The sequence below is a fragment of the Oryctolagus cuniculus genome, chromosome 11, assembly GCF_051225735.1.
Source record: "Oryctolagus cuniculus isolate XC-2025 breed Fujian yellow rabbit chromosome 11, ASM5122573v1, whole genome shotgun sequence".
Classification (NCBI taxonomy): Eukaryota; Metazoa; Chordata; class Mammalia; order Lagomorpha; family Leporidae; genus Oryctolagus; species Oryctolagus cuniculus.
In genome coordinates, this window is record NC_142877.1 from 101,363,575 (window position 1) to 101,385,718 (window position 22,144).

A 22,144-nucleotide genomic window follows, 5' to 3' on the forward strand; every position below is an offset into this window, starting at 1 on the left:
ATAAATAAATCTTTAAAAAAGAAAAGTAAACTTTTACTTTTATTACCAGCCAAGCTAAAATTTTAAAACTTGATCAATGCCCTCATGGTACTAAATCTAGAACTGTATAAACTCAACCTCTAAACTCTGGGAAGTCCCTGCTCACAGTAAGAGGGCTTCACTAAAAACCAATAGTAATTGTTAAGCTATAGCACAGAACAGCTGAAGAGAGCACAGGTTTCCCATGGACAACTCATCCCCCAAGAGCAAGGGCAGGAGAGTTTAGGACCCAATGCAGTTTCTTCATCCATGCTCAGTAATCAGAGGTGGCCCTCTATCTCCTATAGGCAGAATGAGAAAGGAAATGGAGAAAACAGTACACTAAAGGGGCCTCACATGGAAGAAGACATCAAAAGTGGAAAATTTTCACCTCTTGCACCCCTAACAGGCTATGTTCTTAATATACCTATTTTCAGATTCTTTCTATAAAGATTCTGAATTTTGCTATATGCATTAAGTCCACCAAGTCACTGCGAATGACTGCAGTAGATAGCATCATTCTCAAGTCAAAATAGTCGGAGCTCCAGGCAGTCTAATTAATTTAGCCATTTTCTATGACTTTGGGGACCCACTACTGACCAGTAATATAACTAAGAGGGGAAAAAATCTACCAAATATTTCTGATCACCTTTCATTGAACTAGCATTTGATTGCATGGCTTGTGCTACTAGATTCCAGCCAATTTGCTACCTAACTTGGCCCAAGGCACTCTTAGCCACCAACATCCAGGTGAAGGTAAGAATCACACCTTTGTCAACAGAAGTCACATAACATGGCTCATTCTCAAATAGTCAAGATCCCCTGTATTGAAATTGTGTTCGTTTCCTGGATGGCTAAAGATACTAGGGAATTCTCCAAAGGCAGTATTTGCAAGCAAAGCAAGATATAGGAAGGCAGGATAAGAGCAAGAAAGAGACCCTTAACATTCTTCAATAATACCTCTTCAATGAAGACTAGAATAGTGGTTACCAGAGGCTGAGGAGGGAGGGATGAAAAAAGGATGGTTAATGGTACAGGGGTGTAACTGGGTGGAAGAAATAACTTCTACTCTTCTATAGTACAGTAGGGTAACTGCGGTTGACAACAATTAGTTGTGCATTTCAAAATAGCTAGTAGAGAGGATTTTAATGTTCCCAACACAAAAAAATAATAAATGTCAGAGGTGATAGATATAACAGTTACCCTGATTTGATGTTTACATATTCTACACTTATATTGAAATATCACATTGTACAATTATCATGCATCAGCTAAAATTTTTTTTAATTTTAAAGAATATTTCAAAATGCCAAAAGAAGAAACTCTGAAAGGCATTTTACCCAGACCCATCAGGCTACTGGGACCAGGGCTTCTTAAGAGTAGTTAAAGAAGCTTCATGATTTGAACAAAACAGAGAGAAAAACCCAAATGTAAATGTTTGAAGATTTGGTCTTTTCAGGAGCCTGCCTTTTGAGCTCAAAGGGGAAAAAAGTAAAGAGGGGGAAAGGCCCTTAAAACTACTAAGTAAAGTTTTTTCCTGCTTTGCTTTTCCCTTGTGTCGGGCAAACTCTTACATTACATCCCAGCCTGGAATAAATCTTCAGGACTGAATGATAAATCAGGGATTGTAATGGAAATCACTATTGACCTTTGAAAGGGCACTGTCTTTATATTTTCACACTGTGCTGTTTGAAATGTCGATTCAGAATCAGGAAAATAATACACCATTGATTTCTCTCCATACCTTGTATAACAGAGCTAGAAATTGACCTGGAAAGTATTGGTATGGGTTTTCTCATTATGGTGTCAGCATCACTGGAAATGGTGATTAATGATTCAGTCTGGGGAACAGCATTGTTAGACTCTGTAATTACTGTGCGAATCATGTCCAAACAGCCACTAGTTTATCCTCTTCATACACCCCAGATGTAATCCCCACGTGATGAAACTTTGTATTTCTTGATTAAAAGTCTATGCAGGATGGGAATATTATTTCCTTATGTTATTGTTCATCTTGCTTACTGTCTCTTCCTTTTCCAATTCCTGTTGCTTTCTGTATCTTCTGGCTCCACATCGAAATATCGACAAAGAAAATTGCATCTGTACTGAACATGTACAGACATTTTCCTTATCATTAATTAGTCACTAAACAATACAGTGTAACAACTAGTCACATAACACTTACATTGTATTAGGTATTATATCTAGAGATTATGTAAAACATATGAGAGGATAGCATAGGACAAAAGTGCAAATACTACAATGCCATTTCACATAAGCGATTTGCACATCTTTGGATTTTGTTATCTGCAAGGGGTCCCAGAACCAATCACCCATGGAAACTGAGGAACCACTGTATTTCTTTTATAATTTCTCCTTCCATTTCTTTGTGAACCAGGCCTCTCTAGAAACTCATTAGTTATAGTTTTCTATTCTTCTTCTTTTTCTTCCTAATTTCTCTCTGAATTTTTCCTCCAATATAATCTCTGTCTTTAACTAGTCTCTTAGCTATTTTTCTTCCAGTCTGATTTATTTATTCCATATTTCATTCACTCCAGAAAAAAACCTTTGAAAATCATCCAAATTCTCAGCCTTGCCTATTTTACAAGAGAAATTCAAAAAACTCATGAAAGAGGAAACATCTGTTCTAGTAGTGAAGATGTCCCTTTGGGACATTGGCATTCCATATCAGAGTGCCTGAGTTGAAGTCCCAATTCCACTTCTAATTGTAGCTTCCTGCTAATGAGCACTCTGAAAGGCAGCAGATGATGGCTCAAGTATTAGGGTCCCTGCCACCAACATGGGAAATCCAAGTGGAGTTCCAGACTCCTGGCCCAGCCCAGCTGCTGTGGGTGTTTAGGAAGTGAACCATCATTTCGAAAATCTGTCTCTGCCTGATTGTCTCTGTCTCCCTCTCTCTGCCTCTTGCCTCTCAATTAAAATAAAAAAAAAAATTTCTACAAGGAGAAGTTTACATAGTTCATAAACCTATGTCTTTTTTGGGGCCAGCACTGTGGTGTAGTATGTAAAGCCACCACCTGCAGTGCTGGCATCCCATATGGGCGTTGATTTGAGCCCCAGATGCTCCACTTCCAATCTAGCTCACTGCTAATGTGCCTAGGAAAGCAGAAAATGATGGTTCAAGTCCTTGTGCCTCTGTACCCAGTGGGAAACCTGGAAGAACCTCCAGCCTCCTGGGTTCAGATTGGCCCAGCTCCAGCCATTGCGGCCATTTGGCAAGTGAACCAGCAAATGTCTCCTCTCTCTCTCTCTCTCTCTCTGACTCTGCCTGTCTGTAACTCTGCCTTTCAAATAACTAATTAATTAATTAGTTAGTTAAAACTATGGCTTTTTCAACTTACAGATTTGGAGTCTGAATGTCAAACAGCATCTTGCTCAACTCTGTTGAGGACCGCTGGGTGCATTACCTCATGGCAGATGGCATCATGGTTGGAGGAACGAGACATACACAGAGAGAGAGAGAGAGAGAGAGAGAGAGAGAGAGAGAGAGAAGAGAGATCACATTGCAAGACAGGAAGCCAGAGAGACAGATCAAGGATTTATTGGGGTCCCATGAGAATCTCTACATCAATTCCACTTAAAGGTGTAACCCGGGGCAGAGCCAAGATGGCGGAATAGTGAAGGCGCCCACCGATAGTCTGGGAAAATTTAGTTTAATAAAAGGAGAGTTACGGTAGCCTCAGAAAAAAAAACCAGGAAAATATTGCAGAGGAAACTCTTCTGGATCGAGTGGCTATGAATCGGAGGACCTACTGGGAGAACAATGTCGCCCACCGCGCGGAAGCCGAGCCACGGGAGCCGCAGGGTCTGCGCGCCAGTGCAGGAAGGGGAGTGCATGTCACACAGACAACAGCAGGGAGAGTTGGGACGTCCAGGGCTCCGAGTCTACACATCGGCGCTGGAAGGGGAGGTGAGTTCAATAACCCGAGACATTGGCGGGGAAACGGGGGTCAGAATCTAGAAGGGGGCCGGAAAGTGCAGCAAACTCACTACCGGAAAGAAGGAAAAAAAAAAAAAAAGCTTGGGGGTTTCTCTTTCCCCTAACCTTGTAAAGGTTGCAAGGCTGCAAGGCTTGAAGAATTCGCAAGAGACAAAGAGCAGGCCCCCTCTGTGGATTTACATATCAACAGGGGAGAGCTAAGGAAATGAGTCACTACAATTCAGTAGCCTAGGCAACCCAGTGGGAGTCCAGAGGAGCCTACACAGACTCTTTGGGTAGAAGCCAGAGACTGGAAGCTAAATACCATCAATTCTGCACAGCCGTGCCGTGCGGTATTACTTACCCCCTGAATAAATAAAATAAATAAATAAATAAATAAATAAAAAGAGAGAGATTTACCACACATAACCTGAGGGTGTCACCTTTGCACACCCTTAACCAGGAAGAACCAAGCAGAGCTCTCAGGCCGCACCCATCTCAAGCCTCCAAGGCTCCTCCAACAGCAGGCAGTCCACTTAACACGGACATAGTATAAAATAAAAAAAAAAAAATTAAAAAAAAAAAAGCACAGTGACGAAAGAAGAATTAACTATGCCAAGTAACAAACACAGAAATCGAGGGAACAAGATCAACGATGACACACTATGATGCCTCCAAATAAACAAAACACCCCAAACCAAGATTATGAAGATGATGAGATAGAAAAAATGCAAGATACAGATTTCAAAAAATTTATGATAAGAACATTTAGAAGTTTTCAAAAGCAAATCCTTGAACTACAGAAATCCTTATTGGACAGGATTGAAAATCTCTCTCGTGAAAATGAAATATTAAGGAGGAATCAAAATGAAACTCAGAAACTAGTAGAACAGGAAAGTGTGATAGTGAAGAGAAATCAAAATGAAATGAAGAGCTCAATAGATCAAATGACAAACACATTAGAAAGCCTTAAAAACAGAATGGGTGAAGCAGAAGAGAGAATATCGGACTTAGAAGATAGAGCACAGGAAAACATACAGTCAAACCAAAGAAAAGAAGAGGAAATTAGAAATCTAAAAAATATTGTTGGGAATCTACAGGATACTATTAAAAAAACCAACATTCGCGTTCTAGGAGTTCCTGAAGGCATGGAGAGAGAGAAAGGATTAGAAGGCCTTTTTAGTGAGATACTAGCAGAGAACTTTCCGGGTTTGGAGAAGGACAGAGATATCCTAGTACAGGAAGCTCATAGAACCCCCAATAAACATGACCAAAAGAGATCCTCACCACGACACGTGGTAATTAAACTTACCACAGTGAAACATAAAGAAAAGATCCTAAAATGTGCAAGAGAGAAACGTCAGATTACTCTCAGAGGATCTCCAATCAGACTCACAGCAGACTTCTCATCAGAAAAACTACAGGCTAGGAGGGAATGGCGAGACATAGCACAGGTGCTAAGAGAGAAAAATTGCCAGCCCAGAATATTATATCCTGCCAAGCTCTCATTTGTGAATGAAGGTGAAATAAAGACCTTTCATAGCAAACAGAAATTGAAAGACTTTGTGGCCACTCGTCCAGCCCTGCAAAAGATACTTAAAGATGTGCTACACTCAGAAACACAGAAACACGGCCATCAATATGAAAGAAGGGAAAGGAAGAACACCTACCAGTAAAAGAGCATGGGAAGCTCAAACCATATACTAGAAAATATTTCCGGGAAAATGGCAGGGCAAAGTCACTACGTATCAATAGTCACATTGAACATTAATGGTCTGAATTCTTCAGTTAAAAGACACCGTTTGGCTGACTGGCTCAAAGAACACAACCCAACTATTTGTTGCCTACAAGAAACACATCTCTCTAACAAAGAGGCATGCAGACTGAAAGTGAAAGGTTGGAAAAAGATATTCCATGCCAACAGAAACCAAAAAAAAGCAGGTGTAGCCATACTAATATCAGACAAAATAAACTTTAATACAAAAACTGTTAAGAGAGACAAAGAGGGACACTATATAATGATTAAGGGTTCAATTCAACAGGAAGATGTAACTATTATAAATGTATATGCACCTAATTACAGGGCACCGGTCTATTTAAAAGATATGTTAAGGGACTTAAAGGGAGATTTAGATTCCAATACAACAGTACTGGGGGACTTCAATACTCCACTCTCAGAAATAGACAGATCATCCGGACAGAAGATCAACAAGGAAACAGCAGATTTAATTGACACTATTGCCCAAATGGATCTAACAGATATCTACAGAACTTTCAACCCTACATCTACAGACTTCACATTCTTCTCAGCAGTGCATGGAACCTTCTCTAGGATTGATCACATACTAGGCCATAAAGCAAGTCTCAGCAAATTTAAAAGAATTAGAATCATACCATGCAGCTTCTCAGACCACAGCGGGATGAAGCTGGAAATTAGCAACTCAGGAAACCCCAGAAAGTATGCAAACACATGGAGACTGAACAACATGCTCCTGAATGAACACTGGGTCATTCAAGAAATCAAAAGAGAAATCAAAAACTTTCTGGAAGTAAATGAAGACAACAACACAACATACCAAAACTTATGGGATACAGCAAAAGCAGTATTGAGAGGCAAATTTATAGCAATAGGTGCCTATATCAAGAAATTGGAAAGGTACCAAATAAATGAGCTTTCAGCGCATCTCAAGGACCTAGAAAAACTGCAGCAAACCAAACCCAAATCTAGTAGGAGAAGAGAAATAATTAAAACCAGAGAAGAAATTAACAGGATTTAATCCAAAAAAAAAAAAAAAAAACTACAAAAAATCAGCCAAGCGAGAAGCTGGTTTTTTGAAAAAATAAACAAAATTGACACCCCATTGGCCCAACTAACTAAAAAAAGAAACGACCCAAATCAATAAAATCAGAGATGAAAAAGGAAACGTAACAACAGACACCACAGAAATAAAAAGAATCATCAGAAATTACTACAAGGACCTGTATGCCAGCAAACAGGAAAATCTATCAGAAATGGATAGATTCCTGGACACATGCAATCTACCAAAATTGAACCATGAAGACATAGAAAACCTAAATAGACCCATAACTGAAACAGAAATTGAAACAGTAATAAAGGCCCTCCCAACAAAGAAAAGCCCAGGACCAGATGGATTCACTGCTGAATTCTACCAGACATTTAAAGAAGAACTAATCCCATTTCTTCTCAAACTATTCAGAACAATCAAAAAAGAGGGAATCCTCCCAAATTCTTTCTATGAAGCCAGCATCACCTTAATCCCTAAGCCAGAGAAAGATGCAGCACTGAAAGAGAATTACAGACCAATATCCCTGATGAACATAGATGCAAAAATCCTCAATAAAATTCTGGCCAATAGAGTACAACAACACATCAAGAAAATCATCCACCCAGACCAAGTGGGATTCATCCCTGGTATGCAGGGATGGTTCAACATTTGCAAATCAATCAATGTGATTCACCACATTAACAGACTGCAGAAGAAAAACCATATGATTATCTCAATTCATGCAGAGAAAGCATTTGATAAAATTCAACACCCTTTCATGATGAAAACTCTAAGCAAATTGGGTATAGAAGGAACATTCCTCAATATAATCAAAGCAATTTATAAAAAACCCACAGCCAGCATCCTATTGAATGGGGAAAAGTTGGAAGCATTTCCACTGAAATCTGGCACCAGGCAGGGATGCCCACTCTCACCAGTGCTATTTAACATAGTTCTGGAAGTTTTAGCCAGAGCCATCAGACAAGAAAAAGAAATCAAAGGAATACAAATTGAGAAGGAAGAAGTCAAACTATCCCTCTAAGCAGACGATATGATTCTGTACTTAGAGGATCCAAAGAACTCTACTAAGAGACTATTGGAACTCATAGAGGAGTTTGGCAAAGTGGCAGGATATAAAATCAATGCACAAAAATCAACAGCCTTTGTATACACAAGCAATGCCATGACTGAGAAAGAACTGCTAAGATCAATCCCATTCACAATAGCTACAAAAACAATCAAATACCATGGAATAAACTTAACCAAGGACGTTAAAGATCTCTACGATGAGAATTACAAAATCTTAAAGAAAGAAATAGAAGAGGATACCAAAAAATGGAAAAATCTTCCATGCTCATGGATTGGAAGAATCAACATCATCAAAATGTCCATTCTCCCAAAAGCAATTTATAGATTCAATGCAATCCCAATCAAGATACCAAAGACATTCTTCGCAGATCTAGAAAAAATGATGCTGAAATTCATATGGAGGCACAAGAGACCTCGAATAGCTAAAGCAATCTTGTACAACAAAAGCAAAGCCGGAGACATCACAATACCAGATTTCAGGACATACTACAGGGCAGTTGTAATCAAAATAGCAGGGTACTGGTACAGAAACAGATGGATAGACCAATGGAACAGAATTGAAACACCAGAAATCAACCCAAACATCTACAGCCAACTTATATTTGACCAAGGATCTAAAACCAATTCCTGGAGCAAGGACAGTCTATTCAATAAATGGTGCTGGGAAAACTGGATTTCCACGTGCAGAAGCATGAAGCAAGACCCCTACCTTACACCTTACACAAAAATCCACTCAACATGGATTAAAGACCTAAATCTACGACCTGACACCATCAAGTTATTAGAGAACATTGGAGAAACCCTTCAAGATATTGGCACAGGCAAAGAATTTTTGGAAAAGACCCGGGAGGCACAGGCAGTCAAAGCCAAAATCAACTATTGGGATTGCATCAAATTGAGAAGTTTCTGTACTGCAAAAGAAACAGTCAGGAGAGTGAAGAGACAACTGACAGAATGGGAAAAAATATTTGCAAACTATGCAACAGATAAAGGGTTAATAACCAGAATCTACAAAGAGATCAAGAAACTCCACAAAAACAAAACCAACAACCCACTTAAGAGATGGGCCAAGGACCTCAATAGACATTTTTCAAAAGAGGAAATCCAAATGGCCAACAGGCACATGAAAAAATGTTCAAGGTCACTAGCAATCAGGGAAATGCAAATCAAAACCACAATGAGGTTTCACCTCACCCCGGTTAGAATGGCTCACATACAGAAATCTACCAACAACAGATGCTGGCAAGGATGTGGGGAAAAAGGGACACTAACCCACTGTTGGTGGGAATGCAAACTGGTCAAGCCACTATGGAAATCAGTCTGGAGATTCCTCAGAAACCTGAATATAACCCTACCGTTCGACCCAGCCATCCCACTCCTTGGAATTTACCCAAAGGAGTTTAAATTGGCAAACAAAAAAGCGGTCTGCACCCTAATGTTTATCACAGCACAATTCACAATAGCCAACCTAAATGCCCATCAACGGTAGACTGGATAAAGAAATTATGGGATATGTATTCTTTAGAATACTATACCGCAGTAAGAAACAACGAAATCCAGTCATTTGCAACAAAATGGAGGAATCTGGAACACATCATGCTGAGTGAAGTAAGCCAGTCCCAAAGGGACAAATACCATATGTTCTCCCTGATCGGTGACAACTGACTGAACACCAAAAAGGAAACCTCCTGAAGTGAAATGGACACTATGAGAAATGGTGACTTGATCAGCATAGCCCTGACTGTTAATGAACAACTTAATACATTATCCCTCTTAGTATTTTTTTGTCTGTTCTACTTAATATGACTGGTTTAATTCTGTAATTATCACACAGTTATTCTTAAGTGTTGAAAATTAACTGAAATGTGATCCCTGTTAAACATAAGAGTGGAAATAAGAGAGGGAAGAGATGCATAATTTGGGACATGCTCAAGCTGACTTGCCCCAAATGGTAGAGTTAGAAACATACCAGGGGATTCCAATTCAATCCCATCAAGGTGGCATGTACCAATGCCATCTCACTATTCCAAGTGATCAATTTCAGTTCACAATTGATCATAATGAAAGGACTAAGAGTCAAAGGGAGCACATAAACAAGTCTAGTACCTGCTAACACTAACCGATAGAATAAATTAAGGGGAGAGTGATCCAGCATGGGAAGCGAGATACTCAGCAGACTCATAGAATGGCAGATGTCCTAAATAGCACTCTGGCCTCAGAATCAGCCCTAAAGCCATTCGGATCTGGCTGAAAAGCCCATGAGAGTATTTCAGGCATGGAAAGCCAAGACACTCTGGCAAAAAGATCTCTGTGAGTGAGATCCCAGTGGAAAGAACAGGTCTTCAAAGAAGGAGGTACCTTCCTCTGAAGGGAGGAGAGAACCTCCACTTTGACTATGATCTTGTCTAAACAAGATAAGAGTCGGAGAACTCAGAGGCCTTCCATAGCCTTGGAAACTCATGACTGGAGCATAGGGAGATTACTGATGCCATAGACAGGAGTGTCAATTGGTAAAGTCAACAACAGGAGTCACTGTGCACTTACTCCTCATGTAGGATCTCTGTCCTTAATGTGCTGTACATTGAGATTTAATGCTATAACGAGTACTCAAACAATATATTTCACTTTGTGTTTCTATGGGGGTGCAAACTGTTGAAATCTTTACTTAATGCATACTAAACTGATCTTCTGTAAAAAAAAAAAAAAAGAAATTATCAATTCCCAACTTGACTCTCACTGGGATTAAACATGACAATAGGTCTGATCTGATTTCATCATCATTTAAAAAAATCATCCATTATTTTTCACTTTATGTTTCTGTGTGGGAGCAAACTGTTGAAATCCTTACTTAATGTATACTAAGCTGATCTTCTGTATATTAAGGTAATCGAAAATGAATCTTGATGTGAATGGAAGGGGAGAGGGAGTGGGAAAGGGGAGGGTTGTGGGTGGGAGGGACGGTATGGGGGGGAAGCCATTGTAATCCATAAGTCGTACTTTGGAAATTTATATTCATTAAATAAAAGTTAAAAAAAAAGAAAGAAAGAATTACCAAACACATCTGTATGTCTCCCACCCATCCCACCCATCCAGTTAGTAATTCCTTTCTTCAAATTAAAACCCTTTGTTTTCCAGCAAAAAAAAAAAAAAAAGGTGTAACCCAGTGACTTCCCACTAGACCTCATCTCTCTTTTCTTTTTTTTTTCTTTTCTTTTTTTTTTTTTTTTTTTTTTTTTTTTGGACAGGTAGAGTTAGACAGTGAGAGAGAGAGACAGAGAGAAAGGTCTTCCTTCCATTGGTTCACTCCCCAAATGGCCACTACAGCCAGCACTTCGCCAATCCGAAGACAGGAGCCCGGTGCTTCTTCCTGGTCTCCCATGCAGGTACAGGTGCCCAAGCACCTGGACCATCCTCCACGGCCTTCCCGGGCCACAGCAGAGAGCTGGACTGGAAGAGGAGCAACTGGGACTAGAACCCGGTGCCCATATGGGATGCTGGTGCCACAGGCAGAGGATTAACCAAGTGAGCCACGGCGCCGGCCCCAAAGACCCCATCTCTTAAAGGTTCCACCATCTCTTAACTTTGTCACTCTGAGGACCAAGCTTCCAACATGTGAATTCTTGCAGGACCCACTCAAACCATTCCAAAGCAGAGCAGCAAGCTTCTTAAGTAGGTCCAGGGGCTTGAAAACACAAGGAAAGGAGACTGGCATGAGCTTTGTATTGTGATTAGAGTAGAAGTTTCCATGAGCTGGTAGGGACCAGCAAAGAAGAAAAAAGGTCATTCTGCACTGGGATTAGGGCCTTGACTCCTCACAAGATGTGATCTGAGCAGCATAGAAAGTAATCCCTTGCCCACCTAGTCTTGTCTCAGAGATGTCGTCTAGTCAGAGACACTCACTAAAGCCCTCATTGAAGCTCAACAATCAAAGATTCCCACAACATTTATAGTAACACTGAAGAAAGAGCATATTTTGTAAACCTAGTTTTATCCTTCTTTTGTCACTTTTTTGATCCTGAGAAATATGCTCCTTTCTGATCCCCAGGTTGGAAATAAATAATGCCCATTCCATTTCATCAATCAAAGACACATTTTTTTCCTCACAATTTAGTGCTTCTTAAAACTAAGTACAATCTGGGGCCAGTACTGTGGCACGGTGGCCAAAGACACCACTTGCAGTGCCAGCATCTCATATGGGCACTGGTTTGAGTCCTGGCTGCTCCACTTCCGATCCAACTCTCTGCTCTGGCCTGGGAAAGCAGAAGATGGCTCAAATCCTTGGGCCCCTGCACTCATGTCAGGGACCCAAAGGAAGTTCCTGGCTCCTGGCTTGTGGCTTCGTATTGGCCCAGCTCCAGCCATTATGACCATTTGGGGAGTGAACTAGCGGATGGAAGACCTCCCTCTCTCTCTCTCTTTCTGCCTCTGACTCTCTGTAACTCTGCCTTTCAAATAAAAAATAAATAAACCTTTGGGGCTGGTGCCATGGCTCACTTGGTTAATCCTCCTCCTGTGGTGCCGGCATCCCATACGGGCTCTGGGTTCTAGTCCCAGTTGCTCCTCTTCCAGTCCAGCTCTCTGCTGTGGCCTGGGAAGGCAGTGGAGGATGGCCCAAGTGCTTGGGCCCCTGCACCTGCATGGGAGACCAGGAGGAAGCACCTGGCTCCTGGCTTTGGATTGGCGTAGTTCTGGCTGTAGTGGCCATTTGGGGAGTGAACCAATGGAAGAAAGACCTTTCTCTTTGTCTCTCTCTCTCACTGTCTAACTCTATCTGTCAAATAAAAAATAAATAAATAAATAAACATTTAAAAAATCCTGGGTATAATTAATGAATGTCATAAATATAACTGGCCACTGTCTATCTTAGTGGCACATAAAATAATGGTGATCTTAGATTATCCACATGAAATACAGTACCTCACAGGACTACTGGGAAGAAAAGAAAGATGAAAACATTTTATTTATTATAAGCTCTATATAAATGCTTTATATACCTCTTTGGGCCTCCATTTCCTTTTCTGTTAAATGAGGTAATAACAGTACTGACTACATGGGGTGAAGGTCAAGTGAATTAATAGACACCAAGTGTTCAAAAAATATCTGCCCCAGGGGAGAAAGCTTTAGTTTTACTATTAGTCCAAGACTTTTCTCTGACTCATATGAAGACAAGCTGGTCACTGACTTATTCCCATTAAGGCCTAGTAGAGTGCCTGGCAAGTGGAATCTTCCACAAATGGTTGTTGTTTATCTTAAGCAACTCTGCTTTGAAGAATCATCCAGTCCAGCTGTAGAGACAGGCAAGAAACAGAGAATTCACAGGCAAGAAACAGAGAATTCGCAATGTCACAATGTTCGCCCCTCTGTACACACTGCCCTTGTAGAAACCCCATCAATGCCCTCAAATCAGAGACCCGCCACAAATGCACCTGAGATCAAATAGAGTTGGGATTGCTCTCTGCTGGAGGACACCTCACATCATGAGGAACCATTAAGTGTCTCTGAGAGAGGGCTTTTAATTATGACTTGCTCTTCTGTCAGTTGATCGGGGGAGAGCTCAAGAAAGTGGGGTCTCTGTGTTGGGTTGGACCTGTCAGAAGTAAGGAAGCTTGATAATTACCTTCATTTTATGTGGTGGGCAGGAGGAAAACAGAGCTGAAGTTTCACTGAAGAAGCAGTACTCTCTTCTGCTAGCCAGGGGAGTGGGTATTTGGTCATTTTGCACCTGTACAAGTATATTTCTGTCTTTGTTCAGGCATAATCATAGACTTGTTTTTGTCTTGTTACATCACATTTTCAAAAATCCTCTTCTGATGCTAATATTCTGCTTATGTTCACCAGAGGATGGGCCTAACCCACCTGGTAGCAAATAATACAACTACTATCAGCCATAGGGAGACCAACCATCACAGCTTGCCTAGGACTGGGGAGTTTCAAGGGACACAGGACGTCCGGTGTGGAAAGAGACAAAGTCCCAGGCAGAGTTGAGTTAGTCACCATAGCTTCCAGACTGCCCATTTCTTGCTCAGCCTTCACCTCCTTAATAACATGTTTTCTGGATGATCTAATTTATACTTTATTTGTTGTCTAATTTGTCTGCATATGAGAACATACTTTGGAAGGCAGACAAGTGCTAGCTCTATCATTTACTAGCCATGTGGCCTTGAGCAGGTTATTCAATGTCTTTGAGTCTTGGTTTCCTCCTCTCCAAAATAAGGTTGGTTCATGCAAAAGCTTGGGGGACAACAGCATCACCAAGGCTTAGCTTTCAGAGATTCTCTGTTAATGCTACTCTTCTTCCCTCCCCTGACTCCCATCTCTACCTCAAGCCTTATCAGCTTCGCACCATTTCATGCAAAGGCCGTGGATTAACAATGCTTTCTCTGGATTTATTGTTACAACTCTTAGCATCACTCCAGGTGTTATTATTCCTCCTTTTTCTTCTCAGTGTCCCACTTACTTCTCATGCTTCTGTATCCCCTTTTCTTGCAGAAAACTCAGATCAGGATGTCAGGACAATCATAACATATTGTTTTGCTAAAGCAATTCAAACTTATAAAATGTTTTCACAAAAAAAAAAAAAAAAGAAAAAGAAGCAAGTATTCCTACTCTCTTGTTTACAGAGAGAAAACTTGAGACTTAGAGGGACCATGAGCTTGACTCAAGATCCCAAAGCTAATGAAGAAATAGAACCAACTCTGAATCTTTCTCTGCTCTAAAACAAACTTCCCCAAACACTCAAAACTGAATGGCACTGCACCCCCATCCTCTCCTGGATGGGGTCTCTTGACAAGATGTTGCTATTGGGACAACTGTCATCGGGAATTTTCTTGCAGCCTCCCAGAGTCTCAGATTAATTTCTTTTTTTTTTTCAGGAAGCTTTTTTTTAATAAATATAAATTTCATAGGTATAGCTTTAGGAATATAGCAGTTCTTCCCCCCATACTTGCCCTCCCACCCCCACTCCCATCCCACCTCCCACTCCCTCTCCCATCCCATTCTTTATTAAGATTCATTTTTTAAAGATTTTTATTTATGTGTTTGACAGGTAGAGTTACAGACAATGAGAGTGACAGAGAGAAAGGTCTTTGTTAGCCCGTCACAAAGCACACCAAACACCAGAGTAAGGGAAAGAGTTTATTGGGGAAAACCCAGCATACTGGAGGGGAGGGACGAAGAAGGATAAGAGAGAGAAAGAGTATAAGAGAGAGAGACAGAGGAGAGGAGCTAGTGAGGAGAGAAGAGAGAACAGAGAGAAGAGAGACGAGAGGAGGAGAGGAGAGCAGAAGAGAGGAGCCAAGAGAGCCACCTGTTCAGGAACAGGTCCTTTTAAAACTTTGCCGGAGGGCGGGCAGGGAAGCAGGAGCAGCAAATCCCATTAGGATGGGGGTGGAGCTTGGCACAGGTACTTGGGCCATGTGGCTACCTGGATTTCAGCAATGGTGGCGGGAACCGGGGCATAGGATGTAAATCAGGGTGTAGATTGAGCCATAGACAAAACTACGCCAGTTTCCTAACAGTCTTCCTTCCGTTGGTTCACTCCCAAATGGCCGCTACGGCCAGAGCTACGCCGATCTGAAGCCAGAAGCCAGGTGCTTCCTCCTGGTCTCCCATGTGGGTTCAGGGGCCCAAGCACTTGGGCCATTCTCCACTGCCTTCCCAGGCCACAGCAGAGAGCTGGACTGGAAGAGGAGCAATCAGAACTAGAACTCAGAGACCATATGGGATGCTGGTGCCACAAGCGGAGGATTAACCAAGTGAGCCACGGCACTGGCCCCAAGATTCATTTTTAATTATCTTTATATAAAGAAGACCAACTCTATACTAAGTAAAGATTTCAACAGTCTGCACCTATACAGACAAAATATAAAATACTGTTTGAAAACAAGTTTTACCGTTAATTCTCATAGTACAACTCATTAAGGACAGAGATCCTACATGGGGAGTAAGTGCACAGTGACTCCTGTTGTTGAGTTAACAATTAACAGTGACCACCCGATGCTCTTGACATGAGCTACCAAGACTATGGAAGCCTTTTGATACACAAACTCTGTCAGTATTTAGGCAGGGCCATAAGCAAAGTGGAAGTTCTCTCCTCCCTTCAGAGAAAACCTTCTTCAATGGCCCCTTCTTTCCACTGGGATCTCACTCACAGAGATCCTTCATGTAGGTCATTTTTGCCACAGTGTTTTGGCTTTCCATGCCTGAAATGCTCTCATGAGCTTTTTAGCCAGATCCAAATGCCTTAAGGGCTGATTCTGAGGTCAGAGGGCTATTTAGGGCATTTGTCATTCTATGAGTCTGCTGTGTGGCCTGCTTCCCATGTTAGATCATTCTCTCCTTTTTAATTCTACCTATTGTTATTAGTGGACACTTGGTAATATTTATGTGATCCCTTTGACACTTATTCCTATTTATATGATCAGTTACACACTTAAACTGATCACTTTAACTAGTAAGATGGCATTATTACCACCCAGCTTAATGGGATTTGGAGTCCCATGGCTTTACCCTTATGGGTAAGTCCGTGGGAATGTGCCAAACTGTGTATCTCCTCCCTCTTATTCTCACTCTTATTTTTTACTGGGATCAATTTTGAACTGGATTTAAACACCTATGAATAATTCTATGTTAAATAAAGCACAGTTTAATTTCACTTTGAATCCAGCACAGCCTTTGCCAGACCAATGAGAAAATCCCATTTGAGGTGGAACCACTGAAATCTGACCCACAGTTCTCAGTTCAGTTCTCCCTCCTGAGTATCAGCTCAGCTTAAATCCAGACAGCTGGGCTCTATTGGATGTAGATAATTCTAACTTCCCTTGTCTCCTCTTTATCCCTTTACTCCTTGCCCCCACCACGAGTCACCAAATAGACTCACACTTGTCACTCTGGAATTCTCTCAGTGTCACAGTCTGAGCAGAAATTACAAACAGGGTTTTGGTATTTAACTCAGACTAGTACCAAAATATTTCCCTGCCTGGAATTCTTCCACGAAGAAAGCATTTGTAGTATGCAGATGGAGTGTGTGGGGCTGGAAGAAGACCAGGAATGCAAATCAACAGCCTGGAGTCTGAACCGGCTGAAGGGATGTGGACACGAAAACTTTCCAGGGTGAGCAAAGCAGGGGGCCCAGAGAGCCAGATTCAAAAACCAGTTCTCGCACTCACAGGGTACATTGTCTCAAGCAGAGCAGTCTCTCCTTAGCAATCCTTTGTAAAAATAAAACAACAATGCCTGCTCTGTCCTTCTGTTAGGGTGGTCTTAAGCAAACAGTATAAAAGGGCTTTAGAAACGAAATAACTAGATAAGCGTCAGCTGTGGGTATTACAGTTCAACCTTCTAAAGTTTGTGTGAGATTTCTCAGACAGATTCTCGATGTGTTCCAGTTCTCTTTGGTCTTTGTTTTTCTTCCGGCTGCTTTGATCTATCTCCCTGCACAAGCTCAAAGTTGCCAAAGAACAGGTCTGCATTTGTTTCATAATTCACATAGTTACTCAAGCAGTATTTCCCAAAAATGATAGTCCAAGAAAGTTTAAGTGACTGAAAAATGGAGAAAAGCACTTTGCTCAAAACATGCTTTGTGGATTTTCTTTCTCTAATCTATAAGGAAATTTTACATTTTTTAATTCAAAGGAGGAAATAAACAGAAAAGTAAGAGAAGCTGAGAATTGAAAAGAAAAATTATCTTTCATACACTTAGGAGTGATTGAAAAGAGATTACATTTATAAAGTTAATTCACAATGTAAAGAAAGAGTCAAGAAGGAGTTGTAATTTTGCAACATGGAGAAATAAAATCATCAAAAAGATATTCCAAGTATTTGAAAATCTGTGCTAACCAAAGATAAATTTATCATAACTCATGTCAGAAGTCAAGTACTCTCATCTTTGTCCAGAGCTTCATCCAAGGAAAAATTCTTACAAAACATGACTTAACTGGTCTTCCCCACATCTTAATAATCTTAATAATCTTTCATCCCACAAGAGTTAATACAAAGATACTTCAAAAAATTTATTTATTTTGGCACAAAAAACTGAAAGGTATGCATAATTTTTTCAAAATACTCATTTTTCCACCATAAACATTTTGAAGACTCCCTCATAGACATGTATTTCAAGTTTTTTGCACAAACATAAATTCATCTTTTAATTTCATTTTCTTTTTTTTTTTATTTGACAGAGTTAGACAGTGAGAGAGAGAGACAGAGAAAGGTCTTCCTTCCATTGGTTTACCCCCCAAATGGCCGCTATGGCCAGAACTACACCGTTCCAAAGCCAGGAGCCAGGTGCTTCCTCCTTGTCTCCCATGTGGGTTCAGGGGCCTATGCACTTGGGCCATCCTCCACTGCCCTCCCAGGCCACAGCAGAGAGCTGGACTGGAAGAGGAGCAATTGGGACTAGAACCGGCGCCCATATGGGATGCCAGCACTGCAGGCAGAGGATTAACCAAGTGAGCCACAGCACCAGCCCCTAATTTCATTTTCAATTAACTTTTTGACACACCCTCATATGTGTTCTGGAAACTGATCATATTATTTATAAATAACCTATAAATAAATAAATAAAAGCTGACACTATAAATGTCCAAAAATATATTTATCTATCTATGTACTATCCTTCCAGCCTGGTCGTGCTTCTGGCCACAGCACCCCAGGTTAAATGTTTCCAGCAGAATCTGTTTTAAGACTTTCCACTAGAATGAGGTAATTCACATATGAGCCCAACTCTGAGCAGGTAACAAGCTAGACATAGACACATAGATAAAGCACATAGCATGCAATCCCTCTGCGACACTGACCAGCCCACATAAAATGGAATGTGGAGTAGGCAGCTGAATCTTGGACTCCTTCCAGAAGGTTTCTTTCAGGAAATACCAAAGTCCTCACAACTGTGCTGCAGCTTCCTTTTCAAGGCCTGAGGGGCAAAGCACTAGAAATGCAATCCCAGGAGTCAGAAATTGGAAACTTTCTAAGTGGCCACCAGATGGCCTCATTGTTCAGAACCATGTTACAGATTTAGACTGCAGTTTCAGTCCTCCAAGGAAGAAGTATATTTAAAGATTTCCATTAACATCACTATTGGGGACTGACAGATTTTCTGTTGTTCCCTGGATTTTGCACCTAAGTTGCCAATAACTATGTAGGTATTTAAGTTCTAGAGTCTCCAGTGCAAGAAAAAAATGGATAGTATGCATTTCCTTTACCCTAATGTTGCAGCCAAAATGTTTTCTGTTCTAAGTACTCTTGTTGAATTTCCCTGGTATTGTGACATTTATTAATAAGTATATTCCCATTTCTTAAAAAAAATGATGCACTGAAAACCCTTTAAACACATCATAAATTACTTCTGCAAAAGGTTGTTATTAGTTTTAGTCTGACAAGATGAGAGTGTCCATCACCTGCCCCTCATCAACACTGAGTATATCATTTTGTTAATCTTATGTGTATGTGTTTGTGTGTCTGTGTGTGCACAATGTTCTGTTTGTGGTCTCTATCTAGGAGTGAAATTTCACACAATGAGCCAGACACTGTTTCTCAACAGGTTAACATCTGCCTATGACAACTGCCCCAGTAGCTGCTTTAAATCCCATCTCCTCTGGTTCCTATCCAACTAATTGCTAATGCATCCTGGGAGGTAGCATATGATGGCTCAAGCATTTGAGTCCCTTCCACCTATGTGGAAGAGGCACATGTGCTTCCGGGCTCCTGGCTTAAGCTTGGCCCAGCCTTGGTTGTTGTGAATATTTGGGAAGTAAACCAGTGGAGAGAATCAATCAATCTCTCTCTCTCTCCCTTTTACGCAAGTGAAAAATAAACAAACACTTTTTCAATTCACATTACATGGTATGTGTAAGTAATACTGTTAATTGGAAAATGAAATTTTCAAGGCCAGAGTCAGCTTCACGAGACCTCCTAGTCATTCCCACAGTGCAGTGAGAGGCATGCTGAATGCCTTCCTTCTCACAAAACAAGTATGAAAGAAAAGCCTTATCAGCATGCCCAAAAGTCTGTTTTGGTGGTGCCAGCTAGTCACAGGAATTATTTAGAATGCCAGTCCCTCAACACATGAGACTCTGGAGCCACTGCCACCGTACCTCACCAGGGACAGGAAGCCCCAAGTAACATGAGAAGCTGCGGTTTGGACCCTGCCCCTCCAACTGGGAGTTAAGACAGATCCTGAGTTCTAGTCAGCCTTTGACCGAGCAACCCATATGTCTTAGTTGCTTCTTGTTTTAACAGAAAGCCACAGATTGAGTAATTTACAAAGGAAAGTTAAACTCACAGTTCTGGAGAACAGAAGTCCAAGATCAAGAAGCTGCATCTGGTGAGAGAGCTTTGTGCTTCATCAGAATCTGGCACAGGCCAGCACCACGGCTCACTAGGCTAATCCTCCACCTGCGGCGCCAGCACCCTGGGTTCTAGCCCTAGTCGGGGCGCCGGATTCTGTCACGGATGCTCCTCTTCCAGTCCAGCTCTCTCGGGGGCTGCTCAGGTGTTCCCTTTAGATGTTCCTGGTGCATGTTGTCTCTCTCCTCCTTTATAGTCCTCTTCCACCAATCCCAACTCTGCTACCCACACGCCGAGTACGCTGCTCTCCTCCAATCAGGAGCAGGATCAGCTCCTGCAGGTCATCACTCAAGTTAGCGAGAGGCAGCTGCGTAGAAGTTGTTACTCCCTTCTCAGAGCCATATTGTGGGAGAGCAGATGCATAGAATAAGTCTTAATTCCAGTAACTTAGTCTAGTCCGAGTTGCTCCCAGTTGCTCCCCACAGATCCCCCTTTCTTTTTATTTTTGGCATTGATACACGCCTGTCTTTGGTGCCCCGCGGCGCACACTCTGCTCTGCTTGCTAGAGTTGCCCACAGGTGCTTACAAGCCCTACCAATCAGGCAAACCAAATCCGGGTCCTCTCTTCACCATGTTGTGAGGAGGTTTTTAGGTGCTGATGCGTGCCTGTGTTCGGTGCCCTGCAGCACATGCTATACTCTGCTAGAACTGCCTGCAGGTGCTTACAAGCCCTACCAATCAGGCAAACCGAATCCAAGCCTTCTCATTGCCATCTTGTGGGGAGACTTATTGGTGTTGATAACGTGCCTGTCTTCGGTGACCTGCAGCCGCCCACAGGTGCTTATCATCTTACTAATCAGGCAGACTGAATCCAAGCCCTCTCATTGCTGTGTTGTGGGGAGGCCTTATTTTTCTCTATTTCTCTACCTCCGGGCATTCCTATCTCTCCTATTTTACTTCTATCTGCCAGCATTCCTATTTCTCTCATTTTACCTCTAAACTTCTGTTTCTCTTATCCCCGCAGCTTCCTGGCGCCCGCCCCGAGGCTGCTTCTCGGCGCCTTGCCCCGCAGCGGCTTCCCGGCTCTGCGTGGCTTCCTGGCTTCGCACACTCCGCGGTCTCCGCGCCCTTTGCGCCCGCACCACGGCCTTCGCACTAGCCCCACGTTCCCTATCTATTCGCGCCCCGTGCACTCTCCCCGTTCGTGTCCCGCGCGCTCTCTCTGCGCGCGGCGGCTTCCGCGAGTCACACAGCCTAGCTCACGTTTCCGCCACTGGTATTCAGTCTAAGTTCCCCGGGCTAACCTGGTGAAATGCAACCTATAGCTTACGTCTCCGCTCCCGGTTTGGCTTCCCGTCTTTTGCTCCCTGGGCTAATCTGATGGATTCCAACCTGGCTTACGCGTCTCCGCCTCTGGTTTAGCTTTTCGCCTTTTGCTCCCTGGGCTGACTTGACGAATCCCAAGCTAGCTTACGTCTCCGCCTCAGCCGGCCCCTGTAGCTTCATCCTCCCTAACATATTTCTCTCTACCCAGTATGTTTCCCTAACTTTTCTTCCAACAATATTCCCCTCTCATTTCTCCTGGCCTCTCCCCACAGTCCGTATCCAAGTCTATACCTAGGCTTTCGATAGCTTCTTTCGGCACCTTTTCCATCCGGCTTTCCCTAGGCTCTTTGCTAGTCTCTCTCTCCGGTATTTTCCCGCTTCTTCCCGCTTCTTCCCTCCTAGGTTTCCTATCCAAGTCACGGCACCATTTGCTGCTCCTCCACACGCGGAGGAGCCGCACCGGACCGGACGCTCGTTGTTCCCCTTTTTTACAAGTCTTTTCTATAGTAAAGTAAGAATAAGCAAACAGCGAACTCCCAAAGCAAGAATGAGTAGAGAGAAATGAGAAAGAACGAAGCAACGAACTTCCCCGCGAACTCTCCAACACACTCTCCAACCAACCCACACCACCATGCCGTCTCTCTCCTCCTATATAGTCCTCTCCACCAATCCGTGCTCTGCTACCCACACGCTGAGCACG

The 22,144-nt window shown here is 42.1% G+C and overlaps 1 long non-coding RNA gene across 1 annotated transcript in view; it reads right to left on the reverse strand.

Moving 5' to 3' along the window:
- LOC149123593 (uncharacterized) overlaps nt 1–20,429 on the reverse strand; it is a 61,173-nt gene extending 40,744 nt beyond the window's left edge. The window contains exon 1 of the long non-coding RNA XR_016216978.1: nt 20,114–20,429. This is a non-coding gene — a long non-coding RNA (uncharacterized LOC149123593). The remainder of the gene's footprint in view (nt 1–20,113) is intronic.
- Between the last annotated feature and the right edge of the window lie 1,715 nt (nt 20,430–22,144).